General features: G+C 35.8%; 1 protein-coding gene across 2 annotated transcripts in view; it reads right to left on the reverse strand.

The window, feature by feature from the left end:
• Positions 1 to 20,044, reverse strand: part of LOC123676712 — a 240,181-nt gene that overhangs the window by 8,022 nt on the left and 212,115 nt on the right. The window lies entirely within an intron of this gene.

Below are 20,044 nucleotides of genomic sequence, written 5' to 3' on the forward strand. Positions count from 1 at the left end.
TATTTGGAATTTCACATTTATACATGCTCAACCCGTATTTTATTTTTAGAAAAACTAAAATCCCATTATTATCGAATGAGAATTGTAAAAGTTAAAGATGTTTATTCAAAAGAAGAATTGAGAATCATTACAAAATAGGTAAAATTATAATTTCGTGAAAGTCGTTGTTAAGTGCGGCCCTCTACCTACTTATTTGTTTAGAGAAAAAAAAGAAAATTAATTGAATGTACAACTTCGTACGCTGTTCAAAGTTTGGTCATCACAGGAACGTCAGAGGGGAAATGGGTACCGAAGTTTGACTGATACGAGAAAAACCACGTGGTGGTAATCCCTCTTAAGTCCTTTACGCCATTTGGAATAATTGTTTTCACAAGTAGATTTTTCATCAATTTTATAATGAAAAATTGACCTTAGCGTATAAAATCGAGATTAATATAAGCCTCGATTCCATGTATTAAGGCTCTCACAAACCAACGCGGCAAATATATTCGTAAATTCGTATCGCATCTGATTCTGGATCCTACTAATATGATTTGATAGTCAGTACTACCGATTATCAAACTATCTTCTTCTTCTTAGTCTTCTAACGAAGGTTGGCGATCCATCTGGCAATCAAAATTAATAATAGATGTAGCAGCCCTAAAAATGTCGGAGGAGGTGAAACCGAACCATCTTCTTAAATTCTTCAGCAAAGAATTTTATCTTCTACCCACCGATCTTCTACCCTTTATCTTACCTTCTATTATCAACCTCAGAAGCTCATATTTCGCACCCCTCATCACATGCCCTATTTATCTGGTCTTTATTTATTTGATGCTGAAGAGGAGCTCAATTGGTTAGGCATTAAGGAAGTACTTTCTCATTGGTAATTTTTTGCACCCAAGATATCCGCAACATGCGTCTATGAAGGTACATATCAAATGCTTTCAGTTTCTTTTCTGTACTCGGATCGAGAGTCCATCCTTTACACCCATATAACAGAATGGAAAACACAGCATCTTACCATTCGCATTCGGAGGTCCAGTGACCAGTCGTATCTCAGGTTTCGTAAAGAATTGTTTCATGCTCATAAAGTCCTTTCTGGTTTGCTCAATACGTGATCTTATTTATATTTTAGGGTCACATTGGCTGATGTTGATGTTAGTGCCCAAATATTTGAAGGACTTCACCTGTTCTATAGTGCGCCCATTTATTTTTAATTGCGCCGTTATACTTGTTTTTGCGAAAACAAGTAGCTTTGTTTTCGCTTCGTTGAGGGCATATTCTTCACTGCATCTAACAATGTAGTTCATCAGTATTTGCAGATCCTCTATATTATCTGCAAGAACTACGGTATCATCGGCTATCAATCGATAATAAATCAGTAGGATCCAAGCTTAGATGCGGTACGAATATTCGAATTTGCCGCGTTGGTTTGTGGGAGCCTTTATACTTAGAAACGATTGTTTATCTAAATAAAGTTTTATTAATTTCTGCAGATGTTTTCAGTGAGCCTCAAATTTGGGTCACTCAGAATTCCCAATATTTGATAAAAAAAAAACACGTCGACCGCCGTCACCGCGGCCCGTCTAGTGCCAAAATTCGATCCGCCGCGCCGTTCCGGAAAAAACGCATCAGGCCGTAATCTCTTATGCAAATAGATTCGTTAATGACATTATCCCGGCGTGCGACGAACATCGGCGAGTAATTGGATACTGCGATCATTCCGGTGCCGGGTCGGAGAGTATTTATATATCTTCTAGTTTTCGAATCTGGAGCGCAAAGATCAAGTTCGCATGGCGGCTGGAATCTGGGTCATCCGTCCGTCGTCGAGAATATAGGCGCGTAGTACCACAAGCTGCTAGGTAGAGGATCAGGAGAAAGTGCTCCTCGGACACTCTCGGCTATCTTCGGCTGCCGCCGTCGTGTTTGACAGTTTGTCTTGTTTACTTACGATTCGCACCAATACGCTCTATTAGTGATGACGTTACACACCGCCATTTTAGTTCTTCTGTCAGTGTTCGGAATCCAAACAAACAAATTGTCATTCAAATTAGTACGTTGTCGTTGAAGAAATTGGCTTATTTTGATAAATAAGATTTTTTAAGGAACGATTTTACTATTAGTTGATAGACAGAAGACATTTAATCTAAAAATGTAACAAACTACAGGGTGTTACATTCAAACCAATTGCCGCTAGACAATAAGTATTTTTGATAATATTGTTAATTAAACTAATAAAGAATGTTACGCGTTACTTTATGAGCACACACAAAACTATTGTATTTTTGTCCATTCTGTACCAATTGAAATCAACATATGATACATTTTTGGAATCAGCTCAGCTAGAGTAATCGGAAGATTGAGACTAAATGGGGGTGACGTCATTACTCGAAAGTAATTCAGCCTGTACCTATATATTAGATTATTATTTTAAAATACGGTAAATTAAAATCAAAAATCGACGTGTTTCAGGATTATTTCTTAAAACGGTCTGTTTAGCTAAAAATGAATTTGTTCCATACTTTACAGACATAGTGTATAGCATGTACCGGGTTTTTCACCATAATTTGACCCCCCCTCTAACTTTGTTACTAAAAGAGTTATAAAAAAATGTTTTTTAATTTGATTTCACAAAACGAAATATATACAGAGTGGGCAACATATTGATTTCAACTTAATTTTTTCAAATGGAACACTCTGTATATTTTTCTATATCTGACTAGTTCTTTTTCCCCTGATTTCGAATATATAACATATGTTTGGTCTATCTTATTCTGAGTACCACAGAGTTTCAAATTTTAAGAACCACCTCAGTAATCAGTTTTCAAGTGGTAAGCTGCGATAACTCAAAATGCCCTTTTTTAAGTTATCTCGTTGGCAACGATATGACATACATTTTTTACTATAAATTGGAATTGGATGATTTGAATGCAACTCCATATATTCTCTCCTTGTAGCTTTCTTATGTTTATTGTTTTTCACATAAAGTGAAAATAATTCAAATTTTTCCGCTTCTGTGTAGTGCATATTCGTAAGTAATATCATAAGGGCATCTAATTTTTCCGAAAAGAATCGAAAAAACACGTTGCTTAGTAATATTTTGACAAGAAGCATGAGTGCTGGTGGCAACAAAAATCCGAGTCGAAGACGAGGATTTTTGCACCTGCACGAATGCTTTTTGTCAAAAAATATTACTTTGCAATGTGTTTTTTCGATTTTTTTCACAGGAAAAATTAGATGCCCGAATGGTATTTGACAAGACTATTTCCTGAGTAACAGATAATTCTGCATGCATTACCTATGTATTGTCTTCACAACTAGTTCTTTGTAATTTTCACAGTTTTCCTTCTTCATATTCCACGCCCAATCTTTCAGAATTAGGTTTAGTTGTTCTAAAGTTGTGTTTTCCATAAGCTCATAGTTATTTGCTTTGCAGAATGTCATGAACTGTTTCCATATTGAAATATGAGTTCTGAAGGTATTATACGGTATACTTTTCTCAATCGCCAGATCAATATTAGACAAAGAATCGCTTCCAAAGCGACTCATTTTCACGATATAAGCTGACTAACTAGCACTTGACAATAAAATCAGAAAAAATTGTTGAGCGTCGTTTTCTGGTGTCCTTGGAGATTATAATTACGTTTGTTTTCAAAGGTATTATAATTTTTGGTGACAACAACTGTCAAGTTTTGCCGCGGGTAAACGCGAATAAACTGCTGACAGGTCCTGCCAAACAGTTTTTCCACCTAGAAACCATTTGTAATTCAAAATTGCGCGTTTCTGATTGGTGCAAATTACGACGAGGGAAATAGTCGATGACATTCAATGACAAACGTATGTTGTGTATCGTTGACAACGAGATAACTCAAAAAGTGCATTTTGAATTATCGCACCCTTCCACTTGAAAACTGATTACTTAGCTTGCCAGGTGGTTCTTAAAATTTGAAACTCTGTGGTACTCAGAATAAGAGAGATAGGCCAAACATATGTTATATATTCGAAATCAGGGGAAAAAGAGCTAGTCAAATATAGAAAAATATACAGGGTGTTCCATTTGAAAAAATGAAGTTGCTATCAATATGTTGCCCACTCTGTATATATTTCGTTTGGTGAAATCATTTTAAAAAAACACTAGTCGAAGTAGTCGATTCCGTGAAACTATTGTAGAAAACATTTTTTTGTAACTCTTTTAGTAACAAAGTTAAAGGGGGGATCAAATTATGGTGAAAAACCCGGTACAATGAATTAAACTTTTAAAAACAATATCATTTCAGCGAGAATCGCAACACAATTCATAAAATCTCAGGAATAAATTATTCTTAGATATCCCGAATTGGTGCGAATCGTAAGTAAACAAGACAAACTGTCAAACATGACCGGCGGCAGTCGAAGATAGTCCGAGGAGCACTTTAGTGATCCTCTACCTAGACGCATGTGCGTAGTACCGCCGCTGAGGATCGGTAGGCCGAAGGCATCGATTCGGCAGAACGTTATTGTTTGGCCTTTTCGCACTTTCGCAATTATGGAATCCGGTTGCGGCACTGCTCGGTTTGTTAATGCCCGTAATTACGGGACTCGCGTAAGGACGGATTGAGTGACGTGCCGACAATGGGCAATTTACGTTCGTCGATTCAATTCGCGAACGGGGCCGGTACGAGACGATCTCTATATAACGGTTCTTTCTTCGAACGATGACGGTCCAGTTTTTGTGCCGGGAGAAAGGCTCGTAACTTGGATTTCCGCATCGTTATCGAAATTTTACGAGATGATTCAATATATTCTCTTCTCTCGCGGAGCATCCCATATAAAAATTAGCGAAAAGCACCGACTTGGCTTGAAGCGCGCGTGTTCTTTCATGTGCCGTTGGAGACTACATAACTAAATATGTGTCTCATCATAAACTTGGCAAACATATAATACAGAGTGTTTCATAATATATACCCAGGATTTCAGGATGTGATGAAAAAAGTTTCTTTCAACTTAAACTCTAAAATGCACCATTTTCGAGATGCAGGGTGTGAAACTGAAAAATAAAATCTTTTTTGGCGAATATTTCCAGAACCTTTTATCGTACTTGAAACAGCTTTTGTAAGCATTGTTCAATTGTTCAGAATTAGTATATTGTGCAACAAGTGGGGAAAGTCCAACTTTTCTCGCGAGTGTGGAAGTTTGTTGCACGAGCCTGAAAGGCGAGAAAAGGACTTTCTCCACATGTTGCACACTATACTTTTCCTACAACAGCACAAATTTCAATAATGCAAGTAATGGACTTGATTCAAATCAAAACGGCCTTCGTTGACAGTATGTGGTAATTTATTGTGTTTCCATAGAAACGACTCAAAAGCCCAATTTCATTGGTCTACCAAGCGAGGTTTGGGCAAAGTGCCGTGAGAAATAATATTTCCCACAGTATGAACAATACATACTTTTGAAATTGAGTAAGCTTTGAAGAATACGCTACTTTTCATAGCAGTTGTAGGAAAAGTATAGTGTGCAACATGTGGAGAAAGTTCTTTTCTCGCTCGTGTGTTTGCGGCACTCGCCTTTCAGGCTCGTGCTACAAACTTCCACACTCGAGAGAAAAGTTGGACTGTCACCACTTGTTGCACAATATACTATTTCCTACAACTGCACAAATCTCAATAATTCAAGTGATGGACTTGATTCAAATCAAAATGGCCTTTGTTGATAGTATGTGCTAATTTATTGCGTTTCCATAGAAACGACTCAAAAGCCCAATTTCATTGGTCTACCAAGCGAGGTGTGGGCAAAGTGCCGTGAGAAATAATATTTCCCACAGTATGATCAATACATAGTTTTGAAATTGAGTAAGCTATGAATAATACGCTACTTTTCATAGCAGTTGTAGGAAATAGTATATTGTGCAAGAAGTGGGGAAAGTCCAACTTTTCTCGCGAGTGTGAAAGTTTGTGGCACGAGCCTGAAAGGCGAGTGCCGTGAACACACGAGCGAGAAAAGGACCTTCCCCACATGTTGCACACTATACTTTTTCTACAACAGCACAAATTTCAATAATTCAAGTATTGGACTTGATTCAAATCAAAATGGCCTTCGTTGACAGTATGTGCAAATTTATTGCGTTTCCATAGAAACGACTCAAAAGCCCAATTTCATTGGTCTACCAAGCGAGGTGTGGGCAAAGTGCCGTGAGAAATGATATTTCCCACAGCATAGTATGAGCAATACATAGTTTTGAAATTGAATAAGCTATGAAGAATACGCTACTTTTCATAGCAGTTTTAGGAAATAGTATATTGTGCAACAAGTGGGGAAAGTCCAACTTTTCTCGCGAGTGAGAAGAGGACTTTCTCTACTTGTGCAGTCAGTCAGTTATGGATAACCTTTAAAGTTACGATTTCTGGCCACATCGAAGAATTTTTGTTTGCTTGATTCAGAAAATGTTAAGAATCCTGAAAAATAACGAAATGGCGGAAAACCTGCATTGCTCGTGATTATTTTTCTCGGTTGCCAAATTGAATTTCATTTACTGAATGAATTAAATTTCCGTGAAAAACAGTTCTTCATTATTAGAACAAAAATTGTTTTTTACATGACCATTGCGAAAAAAAATTTCTTCAGATATTGATGAAATTTTTAATGATTGTACACGATCCTCGAAAAATTTGAGTGGTTATTTTTTCCATATATGTATATATCTACATGCAAACTAAATTTCAACCTAGACGGATCTGCTGTTACAGATAATCTTCTTGAATTTCCTCTCGTTCTGGTAACTCTATCGACAAGAAATTTCTAATGAAGCTTGTAATTGTAATTTTTCATCTAAATGGAAAATGACACCTCCATAGAATTCGTGGTCAGGAAACCTGCTAGTTAGATTTTGCCAATTTTCAAATAAATCGTGGTTTTTGAAATCTAAATATAACCTGTCTTTCAAAAAATACATACTTCCAGGCATCAATTAGTAATTAACAATATGTATACTAAAAATATGGCTTTGTGCGAGTGCTCTAAAAAATTTTTTTTTATACATTTTCAAAAATTCTAAACTTTTTGACTCAACTGCGAGATGTCTAAAAAACAGTATTTTCTCGAAGATATCTTTTTTTTTTATTAATTTGACAGACATTATGATGAAGGCAAACATTTTTATTTAGGTAGTTGAATTTTCAGACAATTATTTCTCTTTATCAAAATTCATTCAACAAATTTTCGGTCGAAATGATAAATATCTAAAATCATCGAAGAGTTTGCAGCACAAAAAGTAATATTGCACGAGTTGTGTTGATAAATCGATTACTGGTTTAGTGGGAGTGGTTTCAATGTCGAAGGCCAATGGCCTCTTATGTGCAATTCGAACCCCCGATAATTAGAGCACACCATGCTTACAGAATTAACTCCTTGACAGAGTCAGGTGTTTGAAAATTAATTTTGTTGATATAATCATCATTTATCATGATAATGCTTAAATTTTCTATTACATATCGTGCTGTCTTACTAATTATACGAGTATGTGTCTGCTGAGATTATTTCCTCTGATTGATCAATTATATAGGTACAGATGTGCGTTTCATTTAAATATTAAGATATTGAAGCTTTTCTTCGAGAAGTGAAATTGTAATTTTTTCAGTTATTTTCGTATAACATTCTCAAATATTTAATGGTAACTGAAGTTTTCTTTTGTAACGTACCTGGGTGAATTGTATTATCAAAAATAATTGTTTGAAACATTTCACATGTTTAGTTCTAGTTAACTTCAACCTATACAAAATGTTCAATCTTGAAATCTACTCGAACCTTCCTAAGCATAAAGGACTTCGAACATTCTATATCGGTCATTATGAAAAGAAAGGATAATCGCATATAATTATAGGTTTCGCTCCCTTCTTGTGTTTTCCAGGACCAGCAATTTAATCTTCTCATTTTCTGTAAGCCGTTATTCACTAATAGAATTAATTTAATAGCTTTCTGTAATTAACGTTTCAATGAAGAATATGGGTTGGTTTCAGTGAAAACAATAATTCGAATTCCGTGTAATGTTCTTTTTTTGAAATTCAACTGCATAATACAGATTTGTTCATCAGCGCATAACTATAATATGATAATTCGAATATTTGTCAATTATATGAAGGACATGAATTTCAAATGAATAGAAACCAAATCGATTTAATACGGTCCGAATTGCTGAACCACATTGGCCCAACTGAAAACCATTCTTTTATCAATTATTTATGATAATGATGTTCAGGTCTATAGGGAATAAATTATAATCATTTTGCATTATTTGGGAGATGGAGAAATTATCTATTTTTGTTCTTGAACCTAAATCAATATTTTTCGAGCGAACAGATCGCAAACCAGAAAGATAGCAAATTTAGGAATATTAGAAAAGAAATACCCAATATCAGACCCGATCGGGTTGAATATGTAACAATTTTGAGGTTTTTGCCAAATTTCGTGTTTAAAGTGTCATTTAAATCATTACAAAATTCTATATTCTAGACAAACTAACTGACAACAATGACATCATGCTAAATCACATCTCACGTATATTTAGTATGCAGTTTTTTGGTTTCGAAAGACCTAAAAATAGGCATATAAATGAACGAGGGCACGAAGGCTCTTGATGATTTTCTAATTTTTTTTATACATTTTAATGATTTATCTACAATGCTGCCAAAATCTGAATATAGGTGAATGAAACAACGGAATAAAAATATCATTTGATGTCATTGAGGATATGTGATGAGTATAAATATATGTAGGTACTTGACTATCTCATCAAAAAACTGAAGTCTGTTATCCGTTTCAAAGAATTTCAAAGTGCTTTTGACTTCACTTTTTTGATGGGACACCTTTTATATAAATATTTTTCATTAATAACGAGATTTAAATAATTTGGGTCCATCGTGTTATTGTAATTCAGTTATATAATAGAGTGTTCCCATTTAATTAGAAATGATCGATTCAGAGATATAGAAGAGGGCTAGTGTTTTTTGAATGGGACTCCCTTTATGACTGGATAACAATTCTACAATGAACACAAAATGAATCAAATCTCCAAATGAATGAAACAAATTTATAAATAGGGTGTCTCATGAAAAAATTAATTGATTACATTTTTGAAAAACCGACAACATACGAGGCGTGTATTTAAAGTAAGGTCTCCAAGGTTATTGTATCGCCGCAAGTAGCGCTAGATGAAATCCGGCAACACTGTTGTATACGTTAGGCCCCCTCCACCAATCGACACCTGGTGGAGCTCATTAGGACGCTCAGTCTTGACGTAGCAGCCATTTGCAATGGAAGTACCGGTTGTCGCTCCCGCCAGGTGCGAGTTATGTTCAGTCATTTAGTTTTTGCACTCAAAAAAGCTCCACCTATAGAAATTCATCGTCAATTGGAAGAAGTGTGTGGTGAGAAATGTATGGACATGAAAAACGTTCGAAAATGGTGTAGAGAATATTCTGCTGGCCGACTGAACGTTCGCGACGAGGAGCGCAGCGGCAGGCCGTCACACTCGGACGAAACAGTGTGGAAAGTTGAGGCGCTTGTGCTGAAAGATCGCAGGTTGACTCTCAATGAGTGGGCCGAAAAACTCCAAGATGTGTGCAGTAGAGACTCTATTCATTCAATTTTGGTGAATAACCTGCAATACCGGAAATTGTCAGTCAGGAGGGTCCCGAAAATGCTTACCCCGGAGCACAAAGTCAAACGTGTCCAATGTGCTTAAGAATTTCTCGCCAGTTTTGAAGAGGAAGGGGAAGAATTTCTTGATTCAATCGTCACAGGAGATCAAACATGGGCTCATTATTACACACCGGAGACGAAGGAGAAGTCCAAGCAATGGAGACACACGCATTTCGTTCTTGCGCGAGGCGGCGGGATCGTAGTTCGAGGAGGGGATACAAAAGTTTGTCGTACGAATGAGGATGCTCATCGAAGTGAATGGCGATTACGTAGAAAAATAGCTTAGATTTCAAGCTTTACAGCAATGTACAAAACTTAGTAAATAATAGTTATTTATGCAACAAGTGCAAAAAGTGAATGTGCGACGTGTTGTCCAACTCGGCCTAACGGCCTCGTCGGACAATTTCACGTCGAGTGCAATAAACAATTTTTGCACGAGTTGCATACAACATTTTTTCTAAGTTCATGCAAAAAGCAAAAAATGATTTATTGAGGTGCGGCACTAGGTGTAGGAAAATGAAAAGCACAACTTGAATACTTTATTATTAATATCGATTTGCATTGAAACAGGAACTAATACGTTACGAACAATTTAACTCAAACTTTATTTTTACCCTCAATGTTGAAAGTGAATGAACAATTGGTGACAGCACTTTGAAGTAGAATGACAGATGAGTGCAATAAAAACTTTATTGCACTAGTGCAATAAAGAACTTCTTTTTCCACTAAATATAGTTCAATAAAGTTTTGCTTTTTGCATGAATGTAGAAAAATGTTATTTAATGTGAAAAAATAAATGGAGACCTTAATTTTAATACACGTCTCGTAGTTCTCTAAATGCTTTCAATGAACATCGAATTTGGGACACCCTGTAGAAAAACAAACCCCACGTGATAATGCGAACGCCGCAAAAGGCCAGGCGCAAACTGTATCATCGTACACGTGAAATATTGACAATTCATTAACCCTAATTCCGGAACTCAGTCGAAACGGCGACGAACGACCGATTTACAATTCAGGAACGAAATTAAATAGTGTTTTATCGCAGATTAAAGGATGATGGATGTTCAGGTGGATGACTGATGAATTATTCGCTTCAGTTCGGCCGACTGAATAATAACACGGGGCAACAAACTGATGTGATTTTCATTTTTATTATAAATGGAATCGTTCCCGGACTCTTTCCGTAACACTGGATAGGCTATTTTGTGCCAGTTCGGGGAGGATTAGGGGTGAGCAGGTGGAGTTCGACTTCCTTGAAACAGGTTTTTCCAACTTGGATAACAAACAAAACGGAAATAAAGCGGAGTTAGTGTAGTCTACCGTGCAGAGGTTGGAACTTGGACTGGTACAGATGCAAAAAGATACGAAGAGATCTTTAGGCTCAGTTTCTGGTAGAATGATTTCGATTACATTAAAAAATGAGTAAAACACTAACGTGAAGTCAGTAGCTTCTGAGCGTTCGTTCATTGTGGTTTAAAACTGTGCACTGCACTAATGTGAAGTCAGGAGCTTCTGAGTGTGAGTACATTGTGGTTTTCAGGGACACGATAAACGAGCGCTGAAAAGCTTCAGCGGAAATACTATATAATTTTTTTTCCAAAAGATCTCTTCTCATTCAAAAGCTTCAAGCGTGATATTGTGATATACAGGGTGTTCCTAAATTGGACGTACAAAGGAAAATGAGATTCCTTGAACAATTTTAAGGAAAAAGAATCCTTTAAACATGGGCCCGCAAACACTTTGTTTTCAAGGTACAGGTTGTTTCTTGTCGTCCTACTTTTTTGTTATGATTATATCAGAACATCAAATTTTTTAAAATCTTCGCTACAGATTGGGTAAATAATTACCAAAACTTATAATCAATTTATTCATCACAGATTACTAACTGGATCTTTATAATAATTTGAATTCCCCTAAGGATTACTAGATTACTTTCTTGAAATCGCAGATACGACAAAAGTACAAGAAACCAAAAAGTGTAGTATTGGACCAAATTTTGTCTTCATTTTTCCTAACTATCAGTGGGCAATAAAAAAAGTTCTGGATGAAAGACGCGAGCACTATTCCAGGAAAAATATCACCCTGTAGATTTGTATTTGAAATTCGCATAGCCTTTAATGAAAACTTCAATATCTATGCCAAATTCAAGTTGAATATCTTGTGAATGGCAGGTGCTATGAGAAGAAAACTCGAAAAAGAAAAAAACAAACTTAAACCCTGTATTTCGAAAACAAAGCAGGCCTATGGTTGTAGGACTTTTTTTTTCTTGAAATAATTCGAGGCATTGTCATTTTCACTTGTACCTCCAATTTCGAAACACCCTGTATGCGCACAATACCTGAACTGGGCTACTGGAAGTTTTGTATGACGCTTGAAATTGGATATTCATATCTAAATGTTAGTCCATATTTACGGAACCCCTAATCAGATTTGCCCTGAAATAATATAACGATCTGTTCAGTGAGCGAGTTTTCCCATCAACGTAGTAAATCATGGTAATTACGAGGGATTACAACCACGTGGCTTTTCGCATATCAGTCAAACTTTGGTACCCATTCATTTCCCCTCTGGCGTTCCTATGCGATGACCAAATTTTGTACGGTGTACGAATTTGTACATTCACTTCATCTGCTTCTTCTTCATTCTTTTTTCGGAGCGAATGAGTAATGGGCGGCACTGTACGACAGTCGATTTTTTTTCGCGAAATTATAGCTTTACTTCTTCGGTAATGATTTTTTTTTCAGTTTTTTTTCACGAATATTTCAAAAATATATCAGTGCATTGTACAAAGTATATATTATCCTTTTTTTTTGTGAAAAACGAAAAATTTCCAATTTTTTTTTTCAATTCGCAAATTAAAAATATTTACTTTCTATTTTCTGCAAATTATTGTTGAAAAAATTATGCGAAACCCCCATAAAATCGGTGATTCTTAAAAATTAATTCCTCTAATATCGTTCTGAACTGAGCAGCCACGTGGTGGTGTTCCCTCTGAGCCTACCCTGAAAATTTTAGACGCTCAATAATGATAGAACAATAGGAAATTATAAAAATGTCCAACAAAGGGTTCAGTATATTGTACTTTAAGACCTTTTTATCGAATTTTATTTCGAAATGATCAAATTAATTCCAGCATAGGACCAAGATGCATAATTGTCTTGTCAGTTTGTCGGCCAAGTACGGCAACTTTGATGAATGCCTTCCCGAAACCCCGATGCGCAAACAACCCTCATAATAATCGCGATGATAACCTGACAGTTAGAGCCATAAATTCTCCATCAATCCGGCCAACAGATAAAATTTCAAGAACCTTCCTTCCTAAATGAGTAATGAGGAATTTCGTTCATCAAATTGCCATTTCGCAGGACTGGGGAGGATAGAGAGAGACCGCGGGGGGGACTGAAATGCACACGCTACAGAATGAAGACAACTGGAAAGATGGGAACAAACAATATTACGTTCGTCTTTATTCAGGGAAAATCAATATTTGACAATACGGGGGGGTTATATACAGTTCCGGTCGAATCGAGCCGTATCATCGTTGGATATTGTGTCGCGATGAATTACTCGATCGCATTATTTTTCGGATGAAATGATAGGAGATTGATTTAGAAAACCTATACTGTAATGTAGGAATACCCCATTTATAAAAAAAATATTTCGGCAGTAAAAACAGTAAACAGTTTTAAGGCAATTTTAATCTGATTTGAATCCATCACGGAAACTCTCTTCGCTTATGACAAAAAGTTACGTAAACCATCCCGTAACTTTTTATTGTGTATTGTGTGACTATGCTGAACGAAGAAAGTCAACAAAATACAGGCTGTTCCTAAATTGGAGGTTCAAACAAAATGAGAGATTCCTTCAATAATTTTGAAGAAAAAGTCCTTCAATTCTCGGCTCAAACGCATTAATTCCGTTCGATAATGATTGCCTGTGATTCTTGGGTCGATTTCAAGATCACATAATACACCACACCGAGCTGGTCCCACCAAATACTGAACATGACTCTGGAACCGTTAATATTCGGCTTGACCGTCGACGTGGAAGCATGGCCGGGATGTCCCCATGATTTTCTGCGCTTGGGATTATCATAATGAACCCATTTTTCGTATCCAGTCCCAAACCGATGCAGAAATCCCTTCCGTATTTACCTTGCAAGAAGCTGTTCACAAGCAAACGCCGATCAACATTTCTCGGCTTCAACTCGTACAGCACCCAATTTTTTTGTTTCTGAATCATTTGCCATGACTTTCAGACGTTTTGAAATGGCTTATTGCGTTACTTCCAATGATCCTGCCAATCTTTGTTGCGTTTGACACGAGTCTTGATCAAGTAATGCCTCCAATTCTTCATCTTCGAAAACCTCCTCCATTCCACCGCCATTTTGGTCTTCGACGTCAAAATCACCGTTCTTGAAGCGTTAAAAACCACTCTCGACACGTTCTTTCACTAATAGTGACCTCACTACTATAAGTATTTGAGAGTATTCGATTTTGTGAGTGTATCCACCTACTATACAGTAGAAATTCTTGAACGATTTAAAAAAAAAGGTATATCTGTATCATGATGCTCATTCTTAAACCTAATCCAATCCCAAAATAAACTACCTACGATTCCTCTAATTGATGATCCAATTCACTTGTCGAAGCTTGTCACTTTGGAGGATCCCCTTCGATTTTTGCTGTGATTAATAGGCCGGTCTAATTCCCCTGCTATCAATCCTACCAACGCAAAATGTGTTTTCCCCCGAACATTCTCACTTTGATGACAAAATGATTGATACTCATGAATTGGGAAATTTTCTACTGGTAGTCAGGCTAGTTGAATTTTTCATCAAATTACGTTTGCATTACCTTGAAATAATATAAAAATAGGTCGACAAATGTAATCTTATTTTTATACACTTGTGATTAGATAATAGAAGATCGCTCAAGGGTTATTCGGAAGTTGTACGTCTGTGGATGATCTTTAATATTTTCAATTTATATTTTATCAATTTTTCATCCTTTCTCAATTAACATCAATCAATTTTGTTGAAGTATGTGTTAAACTTATATATGTAGATTTCAATTTTTTAGAAACTTCAGTTCTTTCATAATAAATTATTTTAGATATACATAGAAATCCTCAATTAATGGTATGTCTTCTTGCCTATATTTTTAAGAACATTCAATGTAGCATCATACTTTTTTCATACTCAGAAGGAATATTCATCGTTTAATCAAACTCCCATAAATACAAGTATAAATTTTCAGTTTTTGCGAATACTGACCGAAACATTCGTTGATAACAGTGTTTTAAATTGCAAAACTATTTAATTGGAAAACTAATTGAAATGGCGATGAAAAACTGAAAAAGATTAATGGTCAATTTGCATCAAAAAGTATCTAGATGAATTTTAACGCATAGCTATGCAGCAATGGATATTATTTTCAATTTAATTGAACGATGTGTGGATGATGGTAAATAATAACACCTTTTTACATTGAATTATTCAATTCAATTCATTGGGTAGACTGATACAATCATTGGATTGTATAAACATGCATTAATTATTTCCATTCGAAATTTTATACTCGAAACTACCGATCACCTTTAAAAAAAAACAAGAATTGATGCCTAACAATAAGGCTGAGTTATAATTACGAAATTAATATTTACTTCTTTTTCTGCTTCTTGCAATTTTTCTGATGTCCTGAAACAATTTCTTCCGAATGAAATTAATTCTATTCAACGCGCTGATAAGCGAGAAATCAATTTCGACTATGTATATTTAACTGACAACGTGAACTTGGCTGCCAACTGCCATAATTATAGTAATAAAGCAGTGACAATGAGTGCCCAACTAGCAGATAAACTTGCCAGATGAACCTACAGATGAGAAATTAGTAATCAATATCAATTATGTCCGTCAGTGTAACAAAATTTTAGTTCTAATTCCAAATAAATATTTATAAATTGTTTTCAACATGTCCTCGTGCAAATAATCTGACAGTTTACCTGTAATTTAATGTTATAACGTACTTAGATATAAACCTAAGTAGAGGTGTGTGATTGATCAAGTGGCATGTTTCGACAAGCCCCATTCAACTAAATAAACCTAACCTAACCTGTCCGGTTACACATAATCTGCCGGGTCACCTGTAACTGAATATTACAACGTACTTGAGTACATACCTAATACATACCATAGTAGAGGTGTGTGATTGATCGAGTAGTGTCATAACAATTCAATTCAACTAAAGAAATGAAGTTTAGCCCGAGGTTTAGCCACGTCCTAATGTGCGTACCTAATATGTATAGAGAATTCTTCAGTTTACGGCATGATCAAAGGTTGTTAAAATGTTCACTCGATCTGATCAGTATGGAGTCGGTAACTTGACATCATTCAAAGGGATATGCAGTTTATACTGGGATGACATTTGTAGTGGCCTCGTTTTGATTCATTATGAGTTGAGTTCATGCGCAGTGCATACAATTCGAGCAATCATTAATCAAAATTGTTTTTTGGTTTGCACCTTTGGAAAAGCCTTCGTGTTCAGCGCGTCAACTATAAACTGTGTCCGTAAAGTACGGAACATATTCATTTTTAGCTAAACAGACCATTTTAAGGAATAATCCTGAAACTCGTCGATTTTTTATTTTAATTTATCGTATTTTAAAATAATAATCTAATATACAGGGTGAATTATTTTCGAGTCATGACGTCACCGTATTTTTTTTTAAAAGGAACACCCCCATTTTGTTTCAATTTTCGGATTACTCTAGCTGATCTGATTCCAAAAATGTATCACATGTTGATTCCAATTGGTACAGGGTGGACAAAAATATAATAGTTTTGTGTGCTCTCATAAAGTAACGCGTAACATCAACTTATTGTCTAGCGGCAATTGAATTGAATGTAACACCCTCTAGTTTGTTACATTTTTAGATTAATAAAAATGAGCAGTTTCCAAACATGTTTGGTACTTATGCTCTAGCAGACAGAATATGAAAGAAATTATTTCTTATTTTGATACATTTTATTAATCTAAAAAGGTAACAAAGTACAGGGTGTTACATTCAAACCAATTGCCGCTAGATTATAAGTATTTTTGATAATATTGTTAATTTAACTAGTAAAGAATGTTACTTTATGAGAACACACAAAACTATTATATTTTTGTCCACGCCGTACCAATTGGAATCAACATGTGATACATTTTTGGAATCAGCTCAGCCATAAAATGTATCAAAATAAGAGATAATTTCTTTCATATTCTGTCTGCTAGAGCACAAGTACCAAACATGTTTGGAAACAGCTCATTTTTATTAATCTAAAAATGTAACAAACTACAGGGTGTTACATTCAAACCAATTGCCGCTAGACAATAATTTTTTTTGATAATATTGTTAATTTAACTAGTAAAGAATGTTACGCGTTACATTATGAGAACACACAGAACTATTATATTTTTGTCGATCCTGTACCAATTGGAATCAACATGTGATACATTTTTGGAATCAGCTCAGCTAGAGTAATCCGAAAATTGACACAAAATGGGGGTGTTCCTTTTAAAAAAAAATACGGTGACGTCATGACTCGAAAATAATTCACCCTGTATATTAGATTATTATTTTATAATACGGTAAATTGAAATAAAAAATCGACGTGTTTCAGGATTATTTATTAAAATGGTCTGTTTAGCTAAAAATGAATTTGTTCCATACTTTACGGACACAGTGTATAGTTGACGCGCTGAACACGAAGGCTTTTCCGAAGGTGCAAACCAAAAAACAATTTTGATTAATGATTGCTCGAATTGTATGCACTGCGCATGAACTCAACTCATGATGAATCAAAACGAGGCCACTACAAATGTCATCCCAGCATAAACTGCATATCCCTTTGAATGGTGTCAAGTTACCGACTCCATACTGATCAGATCGAGTGAACATTTTAACAACCTTTGATCATGCCGTAAACTGAAGAATTCTTTATTATTGTAAAATACGGTAAAATAAAATAATAAATCGACGTGTTTCAGGATTATTTCTTAATATGATCAGTTCAGCTAAAAATGAATTCGTTCCATACTTTACGGACACAGTGTATACATTCATACTGATTGTAATTAACAAAAAAATTAGTTTTCCATTTATATCAATTTGAAAGGTTTTGCATTTTTTTTTTGGACATATTCGCCTAACGGACGAGATTCAGCAGTAAAAGAAATGCGAGATTGCAACATACTCGCGAACATCTTCAGCCTTCAACACTCGGAATCCGAGTAGCGTAAGAGTTTCCTACCTCAAATACCAATTTAACAGTTTCATCATTTCGTTTTACGTAAGGCCGCAGGCACAATTACCTCCAAATCGCGGAAATAACAGCAGAAGAAGCTCAATTCTGAAGCAACGGCAAGTTACAGTGATTAAGATGGATCCGTCGAGTTCTGTAACCGAGAGTTATAATCCGTAATGACTTTCAAGTCGTATGGGGTTTTGTAAACTGCCGAGATCCAAATTTCGGTAGACGACTAACAGGGAAACTTCTCAGCACGAGTTTGACATGTACGGAGATCGTGGAATTCATTCTATTGGTTCGTTGAATTTGGTAACTAATAACTTTTTAACTAACGAACTACTACGAGCTTGCTCGGTTTGCATACTGATCGTGGGAAAAATCATCGGGTGTGAAGACAATGGTGTCTATACTTGTGCCAACAATATACAATGTTTTAATTGATGTAGTAAGATTGTCGTTCGTTCTTCAAAATTTCGTAACTGAATACAATGATTTTTTCTGAGCATTAAATTCTTGATAGTTCTAGAGAACTTTACAACTTTATTATTTATTTATGCAATTACTAGGCCACTTGTAACTGTCTGAACGGTTTACCGCCAGATAAGGTATTTTGCACAGCAGCATTATCAACCCCATCTCTTGTGTTACCTCTGACGGTTGAGCATCGCCGGCAACGATTACAGTGGTGCAGAGAACGTTAACATTGGAATGTGGAATGGCATCAGGTCGTCTTTTCTGATGAATCTGGATTCTCCTTGGGTGCACATGATGGCGGAAGAAGGGTTAGACGACGTCGGGGAGAAAGACGTGAACCTCAGTTTGATGTTGAGCGTCATGTACACCGGACATTAGGCGTTATGGTATGGGGTGCTCTTGCACATGCAAGAAGGTCACCTTTAGTCTTTATTCGAGGTAATATGATAGCGCTGCGTTACCTTCAAGAAATAGTAGAGCCATATGTTCTTCCTTACCCTAACCGGCTCGAAAATCCAATATTTCAGCAAGATAATGCCCGACCTCATGTTGACACAATTAGTTTAAAATTTTTCGAGGTGACCCATGTGAATCTTTTTCCATGGCCGCCATGATCCTCCGATCTTTCGCCCATAGAGTATATTTGGGACATCATGGGTAAGAAGGCTTGGAAATTCACCTCAGCCCCTACGGAATTTGGCGGCTCTTAGACATGAAGTACAGGAAGTTTGGGATAGTTTCCCTCAAGAAGAAATATACCATCTTATTGCATCAATGCCGAGACATGTTGAGGAGTGTATAGATAATCGCGGTGGACAAACACATTATCAACAAATTCATTGAAAAAAGTTGTAAACCCTTCGTTTTTCTACAAATTTCAATCATTTACTCCTTGCTATACTATCTATGTTTTACCAACAGAAAAAAAATCTAAATTTAAACTGCTCCTTTTGGGTGTTGCAGTTTCTTTGTCAGTTAGAAAATAAATCTTCCACTTATAACTGATGGAATGGCTTAGTTTGTTGGGTATGGCTATTTAAGGATTAAGTATAAATGATTCATTGAAGAATAACATGGTTGAAGGTATCCTAGGTGACTTAAAATGCGAATTTCAATCATGTGAACCCTGTATTAAAGCCAAGCAAACAAAATTACCAAATCATATTGTTGATGAACCACGGTCAAACAGGCCATTAGAACTTATTCACACAGATTTTTGTGGACCCATTAATCCAGACACTAAAATGGCTTTAAAGTTCCTAACTTCAGGCCAGTGAATTCTCCATTTATGATTTCAAATATCCAAACAAAAAAAAACTGTGAAACTTTTGAAGGTAGTTAATTTCTTCTCATCAAGAATAGCAAACTAAAATGAGGAAAAGACGGACTCATCGGATTTATCAACTTTCATAAAGCACGACACGAGTGAAGAGAAGTGCAAGAACCGCTACAAGCGAGTGAAAATATACTAACTGACAAAGAAACTGCAACACCCAGAAGGAGCTGTTTAAATTCAATTTTTTTTTGGTAAAACATATATAGTATAGCAAGGAGTAAATGATTCAAATTTGAAGAAGTTTTTTTTTTTATATTTGTTTATAATGTGTTTGTCCACCGCGA

The sequence above is a fragment of the Harmonia axyridis genome, chromosome 3, assembly GCF_914767665.1.
Source record: "Harmonia axyridis chromosome 3, icHarAxyr1.1, whole genome shotgun sequence".
Classification (NCBI taxonomy): domain Eukaryota; kingdom Metazoa; phylum Arthropoda; class Insecta; order Coleoptera; family Coccinellidae; genus Harmonia; species Harmonia axyridis.